We start from the raw sequence: 14,335 nt of genomic DNA on the forward strand, positions 1-14,335 counted from the left end.
GTGGAGAAGCTGGCAGACATAGGGAGGGTTCTGTCGAACAGATGAATTGACAGACAAGATGGTGATAATGAAGCCAGAGAATGTTCTCATGTTCCTTGCACAGAATTGTTCCTACATCATGCCCTCAGGGTCTGAATTAAAGCCCATGAACTCCTCCCTGTGCTGTTTACTGTGAGTGATCTTACCGGCTGCAGGATTTACTAAAGGCTCCAGATCTCACTCTCCATCTCTCTCTGGCTGACCAACCACCTTCACTGTGGTGATGGACGAGAAGGAATTGGGAATTGTGCTGAGTCAGGGACATCAGGAATACCTACAGGAGACAGAAGTAGACAGAATGGGAAATTAGACTAATGCAATGAAGGTTACACAGTGGAGAATGGCACTGAGTCCCACAGAGATATGGAAATTCCCTTCTCTATCCATGGCCTGTGCAGTTGCTTCCCTCTGGAGTGGGGAATGCTGTTGGCTCAGGATCTGGAGTAACTGCAAGAGTGAGAGATACTGACAGAGGCAGCCAATAGACCCACACAGTGAGGGATATCAGATGCACAGAGACTGAGTGATATCAGCAGAGTGCTGGAAGGTGTCAGGATCACACAATGGTATCATCAGAAGTGGTTCTGACCAGTGAGCACTGCTCCCAGTACTCAGGGAGGACTGAGCTATTTTATTGGGATAGGCTCCTCTGGTACCAGGATTATGCAGTGTGCTATAAACGGACACAGATGAGGAGGGGGACAGGTCTGAGGTGAATGGAAATTCCCAAGTCCAAAGAGAAAAGTTGAAATATTGGAACACCATGGAGATGTGGATGAAGACCAACAGAAAGAAACATGAAGGGACTGAGTTTAATTAATATACAACATTGTCAAATAGATTTGTGACAGGAAATTTTTGGTTAAAATAAAGTAAATGCCATTTCCGCCCCTCACAATTCCTCATACACCACAAGTGACATCACTTCCGCACCTCACACCATTGCTGATGTCACACACTCAGTGACCTCCACGCCCCCCCCACTGCCCGTGTTTGCCACCACTTCTGTCCACACCAACACCACTCATCTGCATTCTGCTGACACCACCCCCAAGTCCCACTGTCAACATTCCCGCCCCTAGAACCCTGAGGGGAACACCACTTCTGCTCATGACTCCATCCCCATTCCCCCTAACACCACACCCACACCAGTTACAGGCACCGTCGCCGCCCCTAGCTCCACACCTACTGCACCTCCCAGCTCCCAGTCCTGCAGAGTTTTCACCATTCCCCCTGACCGCCCCCTCACTGAGGACGAATGATCAGTCCTCAGCAAAGTCCTCACCGTTATCCCTCACCGTCCACACATCAATTAATTTATACACGCCGTGACGTCGAACACTTCTCCCACCGCCTCCACCTCAAAGCTTATTTTGACAATGAACACTCCCGCCTATTTTCTGAGAACCCCTTTTCCGGCCTCCAATACACTCCATCCACCTGGACACCCTGAGCTGGCCTATTACCTGCCTTCGATCTCTTCATTTCCAACTTCCACCGACACATTAACTGCCTCAACCTATCTACCCCCTCCCCCACTCCAACCTCTCACCCTCACAACGTGCAGCCCTCCACTTCATCTGCTCCAATCCCAACCTCACCATCAAACCAGCAGATAAAGGGGGTGCAGTGGTAGTCTGGCACACTGACCTCTACACCGCTGAAACCATGATGTCAACTCAAAGACACCTCCCCCTACCACCCCCTCTACCATGACCCACCTCCCATCATCAAACCGTCATCTCCCAGAGCATACAGAACGTCATCACCTCAGGAGGAGATCTCCCACCCACAGCTTCCAACCTCATTGTCCTGGATCCCCCACTGCCCGATTCTACCTCCTTCCCAAGAACCACAAGCCTGACCACCCTGGCCGACCCATTGTCTCAGCATGCTCCTGCCCCACCGAACTCATGTCTGCCTACCTCGACATTGTCCTATACCCCAGTCCAGGAACTACCCACATTCGTTCGTGAAACCACCCACACCCTCCACTCCTCCAACACTTCCGTTTCCCTGGCCCCCAACGCCTCATCTTCACAATGGATATCCAATCCCTCTACACCTCCATCCATCATGACCAGGACCTCTAAAGCCCTCCGTTTCTTCCTCTCCCGATATCCACAACAGTACCCGTCCACCGACACTCTCATTCGGTTGGCTGAACCTGTCCTCACCCTTAACAATTTTTCCTTCAAATCCTCCCACTTCCTCCAGACCAAAGGGGTAGCCATGTGCACATGTATGGGCCCCAGCTATGCCTGTCTCTTTGTTGGCTACGTAGAACAGTCCATCTTCCGTCGTTACAATGGCACCATTCCCAACGTCTTCCTCCGCAACATTGATGACTGCATTGGCACCACCTCGTGCTCCCTTGAGGAGTTTGAGCAATTCATCAACTTCACCAACACATTCCATCCTGACCTTAAATTTACCGGGACCATCTCCAATACCTCCCTCCCCTTCCTGGACCTCTCCATCCCCTTATGACAACTGACTTGACACCGACATTTTTTACAAACCTACCGACTCACACAGCTGCCTAGATTACATATCTTCCTAACCTACCGCCTGCAAAATTCCCAACCCCTATTCCCAATTCCTCCGCCTCCGCCATACCTGCTCCCAGGTGGGCCAGTTCCACCACAGAACACACCAAATAGTCTCCTTCTTTAGAGATTGGAATTTCCCTTCCCACGTGTTAAAAGATGCCCTCCAACGCATCTCGTCCACATCCCGCACCTCCGCTTTCAAACCCCATCCCTCCAATCGTAACAAGGACAGAACGCCCCTGGTGCTCAACTTCCACCCTATAAACCTTCGCATAAACCAAATCATCCGCCGCCATTTCCACCATCTCCAAACGGACCCCACCACCAGGGATATACTTCCCTCCCCACCCCTCTCCACTTTGCGCAAAGACCATTCCCTCCGTGACTACCTGGTCAGTTCCACGCCACCCACCCCCCAAAAAAAAACTCACCCTCCCTTCCTGGCACCTTCTCCTGCCACCGCAGGAATTGCAAAACCTGCGCCCACACCTCTCCCCTCACCAGCATCCAAGGCCCTAAAGGAGCCTTCCACACCCAAAGTTGTACCTGCACATCCACCATTATCATTTATTGTGTCCGTTGCTCCCGATGCGGTCTCCTCTACATTGGGGAGACTGGACACATCCTAGCAGAGCGCTTTAGGGAACATCTCTGGTACACCCGCACCAATCAACCCCACCGCCCTGTGACCCAACAATTCAACTCCCCCTCCCACTCTGCCGAGGACATGCAGGTTATGGGCTTCCTCCATCGCCGCTTCCTCACCACCCGACGCCTGGAGGAAGAACGCCTCACCATCCGCCTTGGAACCCTTCAATCCCAGGACATCAATGTGGACTTCACCAGTTTCCTCATTTCCCCTTCCCCATCTCACCCCACCTCCAGCCTTCCAGCTCAGCACCGCCCTCATGACCTGTCCTAATGGCTTATCTCCCTTCCCACCTATCCACTCCATCCTCATCTCTGACCTCTCACCCCATCCCCACCCCCATTCACCCATTGTACTCATTGCTACCTTCCCCCATTCTCCACTCTGACCTATCACCTTCTTCCCCACCCTATTCACCTATTGTACTCTATGCTACTTTCTCCCCATCCCCACCCCCTCTCATTTATCTCTCCACTCTCCAGGCTCCCGGCCTCTGTTCCTGATGAAGGGCTTTTGCCCGAAACATCGATTTTCCTGTTCCTCGGATGCTGCCTGACCTGCCGTGCTTTTCCAGCACCACTCTAATCTAGACTCTGGTTTCCAGCATCTGCAGTCCTTGTTTTTACCTTATTGGAGGAGAAGATTACCGAGATAAGGCATGTTGTAGACACTGAATAAAGTTACAGGGATAGGGATGGTCGTCTGGAATGCATTACATTTCCAATATGTGGAGGGACGATCAGGAAGGGAGGAGGTTAGAGCGATAGGATCTGATACAGGAATTAAACATTATTGAAGACACTGACTACAAGACATGTCATAGATACCGTGTTGCAGAGTGTGTGTGTGTGTGTGTGTGTGTGTGTGTGTGTGTGTGTGTGTGTGTGTGCGCGCGTGTGCTGTGCTCCCCTCCAGCACTGTGTCTATGTCATGTTGTGTTAACAGATGTTTGGAGCCCTCTCACTGTTCTTTGCTCTGTGCACTGTGGGTGACCTTACCTCACTACAGGATTTATTGAAGGCTCCAGATCTCCTTTCCCTTTGTCTCCCTCTGGCAGACCAACTGCGTTCAATGTGGTGATGGACGATCCACCCAGCAGCTGGGAAGGCTATTGAGTCAGGACCTTCCTGAGTAACTACAGGAGACACAGAAATAGACAGAATGGGAAATTAAACAGATGCAGTGATGGTTACACATGGAGAATGGCACTGAGTCCCACAGAGATCTGTAAAATGGAGCGATATTAAGTAATAGCCCCAGATTGCTGGAAGATGTCAGGATCACACAGTCATGTTGGAAGAATGGGTTTAGCTTCATGATGCCCTGTTATCAGTGCTCAGGGATGAGCACCCAGTGAGCAGGTGAAGTAATGGCCTCGTGGTATTATTGTGAGAGAATATATCCAAAACCTCAGCTAATATTCAGGGGAGGCAGGATTGAATCCCGCCATCTGAAAAGGAGACATTTGAAATCAATAATTTAAAAAATAATTATTAACAATCCACAATTAAGTATGAAACCATTGCTCATGGACAACAAATCCAAACACTTGTCCTTTCGAGAAGGAATCTGCCCATCCTTTCCTGGTCTGCACGACATACCCACAGCAAAGTGTTTGCCTCTCAATGACCCTCTGAAATGGCCGAGCAAGTTACTCAGTTCATGGGCTTCTAGGGCTGGGCAAGAAAGGCTGGTCAGCAAGAGACTCACACATCCCAGACCTGATTTGATAAATAATCCATTAGGATGGTCCCCCTGGAACTGTGCTGGGACCTGTGTCCTGGCCAATCATGTCGGTAGGTTATTGGACAGGGCATTAAACTGACAGAGAGGATGCAGGTGAAAGGAGCTTTCCAAATCCAAAGGGAAAAGGTGAAGCAATGGAACAACATGGGAATGTGGTTGAAGAGAAGCAGAAAGGAACAGGATGGGACAGAGTTTAACTAAAATTGTACATCAGCAAATAGATTTGTGACACAAAATTGTGGAAGAGAGTATATTATGTTTTTTTTTAATGGACAATGTTGCTGCAATAAGGTCGATGGATTTGTGACAGAGATAAAAGAGATTTAGACACCAGGGAGACATGGATACAGGGTGAACAAAAATATTCAGTGGTTCGTAATCTTGCGCAAACTCAGGCAAAATGGGTAACGCTAACAATAATGGATAACAAAGACATTACAGAGAAAGCATTTGGCCGCAGATCATGAAGTAGAGTCAGTCTGAATGTAAACTCTGTCTACTACTTGCCAAGGACACAAGCTGCAGTTTTAGCCACCAGACAGCATTCCATTGCTCATCACTGCATTAAACAGGAACTCATTGGAATTTTTTAACAAAGGCATTGTGATAATTTTGGAAAACTTCAATATTTGTATAATCTGGGACAATCACACGGACGACATTGATATTGGAAGTGGAGTTCGGTTAATTTTTTTTCAGTGTTTCTTTGAAAAACACATTGTGCAACTGTTAAGGGACATAACTATCGCAGAGCGACCGTGTAATGAAACTTAGTGAATGAGTAATGTCACCTGCAGAGATCCTTCGGGAAATTGTGATAAAATACAGTTTAAAGAAATATAAAGTTTTAAAGTGAATCACAGAAAGAACAAGCTACAACTAGAAACAAAAATAGCCAATGATGTGAGTTTGAGAGGAGAACTGACCAAGGTAAACAGGCTAAACAGATTGAAATATGTGTCTGTAAATGAACAGTGGAAAACATTTGCAGGAACAGGGTTAATCACTCAACAAAAGGACATTCCACTGAAACAGTAAAAGCCTCAGCAAGAAACTCCCACTGATCCCTCACTCAGGACAAAAGGGATCATACTAGATTATGAGGCTGAGAAGATCACCATAAAGTCCTGAAGTGAGAGTGTGTTTTAGGAGTAAATGTTCATGGATTGCAATGGGTCTGCTCACAGGAGCAGGGCTGTGGGAAGGGGAACCTTGGTCAGGGTTCATTGACACAATAGGAACAGGGAGAGGTGAAGGTGCTGGAGGTGGTGAGAGTGTTACAGAGAGTGGTCTGGGTGTTACAAAGCCAGTCTGAATTGCTGCAGCTGGAGGGGTTTGCAGAGGTAGGGAGGGACATAGGTATATTTATATATTCATTCATGGGATGTGGGTGTCACTGCCTGGAACAACGTTCTTTGACCCCACTGCTAATTACCCAGAGGGTAGCTCAGAGTCAGCCATATTGCTGTGGGTGTTGAGTCACATATTAGCCAGACCAGGTTAGAATGTCAGATGTCCTTCACTAGAGGAGGTTAGTGAACTAGATGAGTTCTTCCCACTGATCAACAATGTTTTAATGTTGGCTCCACCAATGTCTTTTATAGCCAGAACATGACATCCCAACTCTTACGCTTAATGCTCTCCCGAATGAAGGAAACCATCCCAAACACCTGCTTCACCAGCCTGTCTACCTGTGACACCACTTTCAAAGAACTGTCTACCTGCATCCCTGGGTCTCTGACTGACAACACTGCCAGGGCCCGAACATTAACTGTACAAGTCCCGCCCTGGTTTGTTTCACCAAAATGGAACACTTCACATTTATCTAACTAAACTCCACCTGCTATTCTTCAGCCCACTCTCCCAGCAGTACTGTTCATCCTGTTGCATCATGGATAATCTTCTTCACTGTCCACTTTACCATCAATGTCAGTGTCACCCAAAACAATTACTTACCAGGAAACCAATATTCCCATCCAAACCATTTATCTAAATGACAAACAACAGTGGGCCCACTACCTCGCTGGTCACATGCCTCCAGTCAGAAAGACAACATGTCTCCCGTCACCCTCTGTCTCCTACGATCAAGCCAATTTTGTATCCAGTTCACTCGCTCCTCCTGAATGCCATATCCTTTTACACTGATCTGAGTTTATCACCCAATTTACCAGACAGAACACAGAACGCAGAACAGTACAGCCCAAGACCCTTCGGCCATGATTTCATGCCAACCTTTTATCCAACTATAAGATCAAACTAACCTACATACCCTTCATTTTACTATTATCCATGTGTCTGTCCAAGAGTCTACTAAATGTCCCGAATGTGTCTAATTTTAATACCACCATTGGCAGTCCAGCCAACCGCCTACCATTCTCGATCCTCTTATCCATCCTCCATTCACCTTAAAATTACACCCCCTTGTAATAGCCATTTATTCCAACAGAGAAACAGTCTCTGACTATTCACTCTCTCTCTGTGCCTCTTATCAACTTGTTCACCTCCATGAAGTCACCCCGCACCCTTCTTCACTCCAATGAAAAAAGGCGTAGCTCCCTCAACCTTTCTTTGTAAGAAATGCCCTCCATTCCAGGCAGCATTCCTAGTAAATCTCCTGTGTATGCTCTCGAAAACTTGCACATCCTTCCTGTAAACAGGGGCCCAGAACTGAACACAATATTCCAAGTGTGGTCTCACCAGGACGCTATAAAGATGCAGTAAAACCTCGCGGCTCTTACAATCAATCCCCTTCTTCGGGAAGCCAACACAACATATGCCTTTTTAACAACCCTACCAATGTGCGTGGCGATTTTGAGGGATCAATGGACATGGACCCCATGGTCTCTCTGTTCCTCCACACTGCCAAGCATTCTGCCTTTCACCCTGTATTCTGTATTCAAATTCGACCTTCCAGAATGAATCACTTCACAATTTTTCAGATTGGACTCCATTTGCCTCTCCCAGCCCAGCTCTACGTCCTGTCAATGTCCCATTACAACCTACAACAGCCCTCCACATTACCCACCACTCCACCAACCTTCATGTGATTAGCAAACGTACTAACCCACAATCCAAGTCATTGACAAAAATCAAGGACAGCAGAGTTCCAGAGCCGATTGTTACAGAACCCCACTGGTCACTGAGCTTCAGGCTCAATACTGTCCATCTGCTGCCACCCTCTGTCTTCTCTGGGTCATCCAATCCTGTATCCAGACAGATAGATTTCCCTGTATCCCAATTTTCCTTCTTTTCTGCATGAGCCATCATCGTATTCTGTCATATCCTCAAAGAATTCAATAAGGTTTGTGAGGCATGACCTGTCCCTCACAAACCCATGCTGACTGTCTCTAATTAGACCATAGAACATAGAACAGTCCAGCACAGAACAGGCCCTTCAGCCCAAGATGTTGTGCCGACCACTGATCATTATGTATGCACCCTCAAATTTCTGTGACCATATGCATGTCCAGGAGTCTCTTAAATGTCCCCAATGACCCTGCCTCTACAACTGCTGCTGGCAACGCATTCCATGCTCTCACAACTCTGTGGAAAGAACCCGTCTCTGACATCCTCTCTATACTTTCCTCCAACAGCTTAAAACTATGACCCTTCGTGTTAGCCATTTCTGCCCTGGGAAATAGTCTCTGGCTATCAATTCTATCTATGCCTCTCATTATCTTGTATCCCTCAATTAGGCCCCCTCTCCTCCTCCTTTTCTCCAATGAAAAAGGTCCGAGCTCAGTCAACCTCTTCTCATAAGATAAGCCTTCCATTCCAGGCAGCATCCTGGTAAACCTCCTCTGAACCCTCTCCAAAGCATTCACATCTTTCCTGTAATAGGGCGACCAGAACTAGACGCTGTATTCCAAGTGCGTTCAAACCAAAGTTTCATAGAGCTACAACAAGATCTCACGATTCTTAAACTCAATCCCTCTGTTAATGGAAGCCAAAACACCATATGCTTTCTTAACAACCCTGTCCACTTGGGTGGCCATTTTAAGGGATCTATGTACCTGCACCCCAAGATACCTCTGTTCCTCCACACTGCCAAGAATCATCTCATTAATCCTGTATTCAACTTTCAAATTTGACCTACCAAAATGCATCACCTCATATTTATCCAGGTTGAACTCCATCTGCCACCTTTCAGCCCATCTCTGCATCCTGTCAATGTCCCGCTGCAGCCTACAACAGCCCTCTATACTGTCAATGACACGTCCAATCTTTGTGTTATCTAAAAACTTGCTGACCCATCCTTCAATGCCATCATCCAAGTCATTAATAAAAATTACAAACAGTTGGAATGCTACGAGCGATTGCGAAGTTTACAGGGATAAGGTTGTTGGTAGGACAGGGCTGGATTACACAGACAGGGACTGTTTTTGGCAGCTGAGTAGGTTGCAGAGACAAAGAGGTTTGTTACATCTGGCGGAACAAACAGAGATATGGAGGGTCATCGTGACTGAAGATGTTTATAGATCTAGGAAGGCTTAGGCTCTGGTGGTTATTTAGACATGGAGGCTGTGGAATCTGGATTCGTTTTTGAGAGATTGGGGGTGGCAAGTTTGGTTGGAGACAGTTTCACAGATAAGGGAGCATTACAAAAACAGGAGGAAGTTCCTGCGGTCGCGAGGGTTCGAGTGGAGAGTGATGTTTACACAGATAGGGATGGTGGTCGGGTCTCCATAGACTGATGGCATTTTCGGGACTGGAAGAGGTTTTGTAGACAGGGAGGGCTGTAAGACTGCAGGAGCTCATAGATTGTTGAAGATTAGGAGCAGTTCACAGAAGGAGGGTTCTCCGACAGGAGTAGGTCACAGATAGTGAGCGTTGTGTGGCCTGAGAAAGTTAAAGAGAGGGAGAGTTTTCATGTCCGGAAGAGATTACACTGACCGGGACAGTTGAAGAGACTGAAGCAAAAATGCCTGTGGAAGGTTACACAGATAGGGAGGAATGTTGGGACTGAAGGTGAATACACAAACATGAAGGGTTGTATTGTTAGGCGGAGCGGAGAGGAATAGGGACCATTGTAGGAATTTACACAGATAGGGAAGGTTGTGTTTTTGGAGAAGGTTACACTGATACAGACAGTGTTAGGGAGTGTTTAATGGACTACAGAAGAAGTCAGAGAGAATGTATTATGTAGAGTGGAGGATATTACAGACACAGAAATGGCTGTCAGTTTGAAAAGAGCTTCTACAGATCCTCAGTGTTGTAAGGCTGAAGGGAGGTTGCAATAATAAGAGTGACCTACATTAAATGACATTTTTGATATAAGAAAATGTCTCAGAACGGGACTGTCAAAAGGAAGTATAGATAGTCCAGATGAGTTTACAGAGATATACATGTTTTTGGGGATTTCAGGATGGAACAGTGATTGGGAGTGATGTAACAAATGACAACAGGGATTGTTCTAAAAGCAGGAAGAGGTGACAGTCATATCGATCGTGGTAAGGACTGGAGAAGCTTACATCGCCAAGGAGTGTTTTAGAGACTGTTGGAGACTCCACATATAAAGAGAGTATTGGGGATGAGGCAAGGTTCAAGAGACAGGGATGGTTGACAGGACTGTGAAATAAACTGAATAGAATCTTCACAGAGTGGAAACAGGCCATTCGGCCCAACAAGTCCACACCAACCTTCTAAACAGCATTCTAACCAGACCCATCCCTCTCCCTGTCCAATAAACTCAGCATTTCTCATGGTGAACTCATCTGAACCACACTTGCCTGGATACTACAGTCAATTTATGGTGGCCAATCCACGTATTCTGCAAATGTTGGGCTGTGGCAGGAGACTAGAGCACCCGGAAGAAACCCACACAGTCAGGGGGGAGAACATGCAAAGTTCACACAGACAGTCGGCCAAGGTTGGAATTGAAGCCACGTTCCAGGTACAGTGAGGCTCATTATACAGAGCACTACAGAGATTGAACCAGGTTACAAGTTCACAAGGGTTTATTGGAACAGGAGGAGAATATAGTCAGGAACAGGAGACGTTTACATAGATGGTGTCCATGAGAGGGACTGGAGGAGGTTAACGCAATAGGGAGGATTGTGGATTCTCTCGAAAATTAGAGGTAGGGATGTTTGGGGAGACTCAATGAAGTTAGTCATACTCAGAGGTGTGAGTGGGAACCCATTTTGCCAAAATGACCACAATTCTCTTAGCTTAAGAATAGAGATGGAAAAGGACAGGTCTGGTCCACAAGTTCAAGTTATGAAATGGGACCAGACCAATCTTGACAGTATTAGACAGGAACTTTCAAAAGGTAATGGGGGAATCTATTTGCAGGAAAAGGGAAGTCTGGCTACTGAGAATATTTTAAAAGTGAGCTAAATTGAGCGATCACCACCAGCATGTTCCTGTTTGTGTGCAGCTCAATGCTGACAGCATTCGGAAACACTGGCTGTCTATTGAGGGTCTGGTCAAGGAAAAGGGGGCACATGTCAGGTATAGCCAGCTGGATCAAGGGAATCCCCGAGGATATACAGGGCTGTAGGAATACACTTTGGGTGGAAATCAGGAATGCAGAAAGGGAACATGAAATAGCCTCAGCAGAGAAGGATAAAGAGAATCCAAAAGTGATTGTATAAATATATTGAGTAAAAGAGTAACTCGAGACAAAATAGTGTTCCTTAAAGATCAATGAGACCATTGATGTGTGGAACCGCAGGATATGGCTAAGACTTTACACACATTTTGTGACTCCAGAACTTACTGTGGACAAAGACTGGGGAACTCAGGGAACAAGAGTAATACGTTAGACCATATTTGGAGTTTGCTGCAATTCCAGTATCCCGCTATAGGAAGGAGGTTGGGAAGCTTGAAAGTGTTCAGAAAAGATTGACAAGATGTTGCCGGGGTTGTTGCTGAATAAGCTAGGGTTATTTTCACTGGATCATCAGAGACTGAGGGGTGACCTGACAGAGGTTTATATAAACATGAGGGGCATGGATTGGTAAACATTCAAGGTCTTTTCCCAGGGGTTGGAGAGTCCAAAACTAAAGGGCATAGCTTTAAGGTTAAAGGGGAAATGTTTAAAAGGGACTGAAGGGACAGCTTTTTTATGCACACGGTGATGTGTGTATGGAATGAGCTGAGAGAAAGTACCAGATACCGATACTATGACAACATTTAAGGGATGGATGTGTATGTGAATGATAAGGGTTTAGAGGTACATAGCAAAATGCTGATAAATGGGATGGACTTATTTAGATCTTCTGGTCAGCATGGATGAGTTGGATCGAAGGGTCTGTTTCCCTTGTACATCTCTATGCCTTGAAAAGAGGGCATGTTATAGAAGAGGTGGTGCTGGACGTTTTAAAACACAAAGGTATGGAAAGCCCCAGGACCTGATTACATGTATCACAGGGCATTATGGGATGTTAGGGAAGCAACTGTGGAGCTGCTAACAAAGGTATTTGTACCATTGACAGCCATGTGTGATGGGCTGGAAGGCTGGAGGGTGACATAGTGGACAGTGAGGGAGGTTTGCTGAGATTGCAAAGGGATCTTGATGATATGGGTGAATGGGCTGAAAACCTGTAGATGGAATTCAATCTGAATAAATGCGAGGTCGTGCACTTGGTAAAACAAACAAGGGTAGAGCTTATACAATTAATGTTCGGGCCTCAGTTAGTGTTTTAGAGCAGAGGGACCTCCAGGTTCAGGTACATAATTCTTGAAGTTTGCATCACAGGATGGATAAGACAGTGCTTTGCATGCCTGACTATTGCTCAGTCCATTGAGTGTAGGATTTGGGACGTTATGTTGAGATTGCACAGACATTGGCGAGGCCTGTTCTGCAATACTCTGTCCAGTTCTGGTCGCCCAGTTATAGGGAGGATATTATTAATCTGCAGGGGATTCAGAAGAGATTTACCAGGATATTGCTGGGTATGGAAGGCTTGAGTTCTGCAAAATGGCTGGATAGGCTGAGTCTTTTTTCACTGGAGCCTGGAGGTTGAGACGTGAGGTTATAAAAGTTTATTTTAAAAAATAAGGTATATAGATGGATTTAATTGTAGTTGTCTTTTCCACAGGATGGGGGACTCTCAAGAGGAGGGACCACATTTTTAAGATTAGAAGAGAGCGATGTTCAAAAAAAAAGACATTGGGGCAAATTGTTACACAGAGGGTGGTTTGATTGTGGAATGAACCTGCTGAGGAAGGGGTGGATGTGGGTACAATTACAACGTTTAAAAGACAGAGATACTAAACGTGTATTTTGCATCAGCTTTTACTGTGGAAAAAGACATGGAAGATATAGATTGTCGGGAAATAGATAGTGACACTTTGCAAAATGTCCATATTATAGACGAGCAAGTGTTGGATGTCTTGAAATGCATAAAAATGATTAAATTCCCAGGGCCTGATCAGGTGTACCCTCAAACTCTGTGGGAAGCTAGAGAAGTGATTGCTGGGCCTCTTGCTGAGATATTTGTATCATCGATAGCCACAGTTGAGGTGGCAGAAGACTGGAGGTTGGCAAACGTGGTGCCACTGTTTAAGAAGGGCGGTAAAAACAAGCCAGGGAATTATAGATCGGTGAGCCTGACCTCGGCGGTGGGCAAGTTGTTGGACGGAATCCTGAGGGACAGGATGTACATGTATTTGGAAAGGCAAGGACTGATCAGGGATAGTAAACATGGCTTTGTGCGTGGGAGATCATGTCTTACAAACTTGATTGAGTTTTTTGAAGAAGTAACAAAGAGGATTGATGAGGGCTGAGCTGTAGATGTGATCTATAAGGACTTCAGTAAGGCGTGCGACAAGTTTCCCCATAGGACACTGATGATCAAGGTTTGATCTCACGGAATACAGGGCGAACTAGCGATTTGGATACAGAACTGGCTCCAAGGTAGAAGAGTGTGGTGGTGGAGGGTTGCTTATTAGACTGAAGGCCTGTGACCAGTGGAGTGCCACAAGGGTTGGGCTTTAGAATGGTGAATAGCCAAAGGTAAGGGAGTCCAAACAGGAGGTGAGAGAGCAAAGATTTAAAGAGGGAGCTGAGGGGCAAATTATACACAGAGGATGGTGCACAGATAGAACAGACTGCCAGTGGCTCATGGGAGAAACAAGAACAATGACAACATGGAAAACACATTTGGGTAGGAACATGGAGAGGAGAAGGTTTGAAGAGCTAAGGGCCAAACGCAGGCAAATGAGACTCATTCAGTATAGGGAACATGGGCATCATTGAGGAGCTGGACCACAGGTTCTGTTTCCGTGTGGTATCACTCTGTATATAGCTGAAGAGGATTACAGTACCGAAATAAAGCATGTTGTAAACACTGAAGCAATTTACTGCGATAGGGATGGTAGTCTGGAATGCAGTATCATTCAA

Source organism: Hemiscyllium ocellatum, chromosome 12, assembly GCF_020745735.1.
Source record: "Hemiscyllium ocellatum isolate sHemOce1 chromosome 12, sHemOce1.pat.X.cur, whole genome shotgun sequence".
NCBI lineage: Eukaryota > Metazoa > Chordata > Chondrichthyes > Orectolobiformes > Hemiscylliidae > Hemiscyllium > Hemiscyllium ocellatum.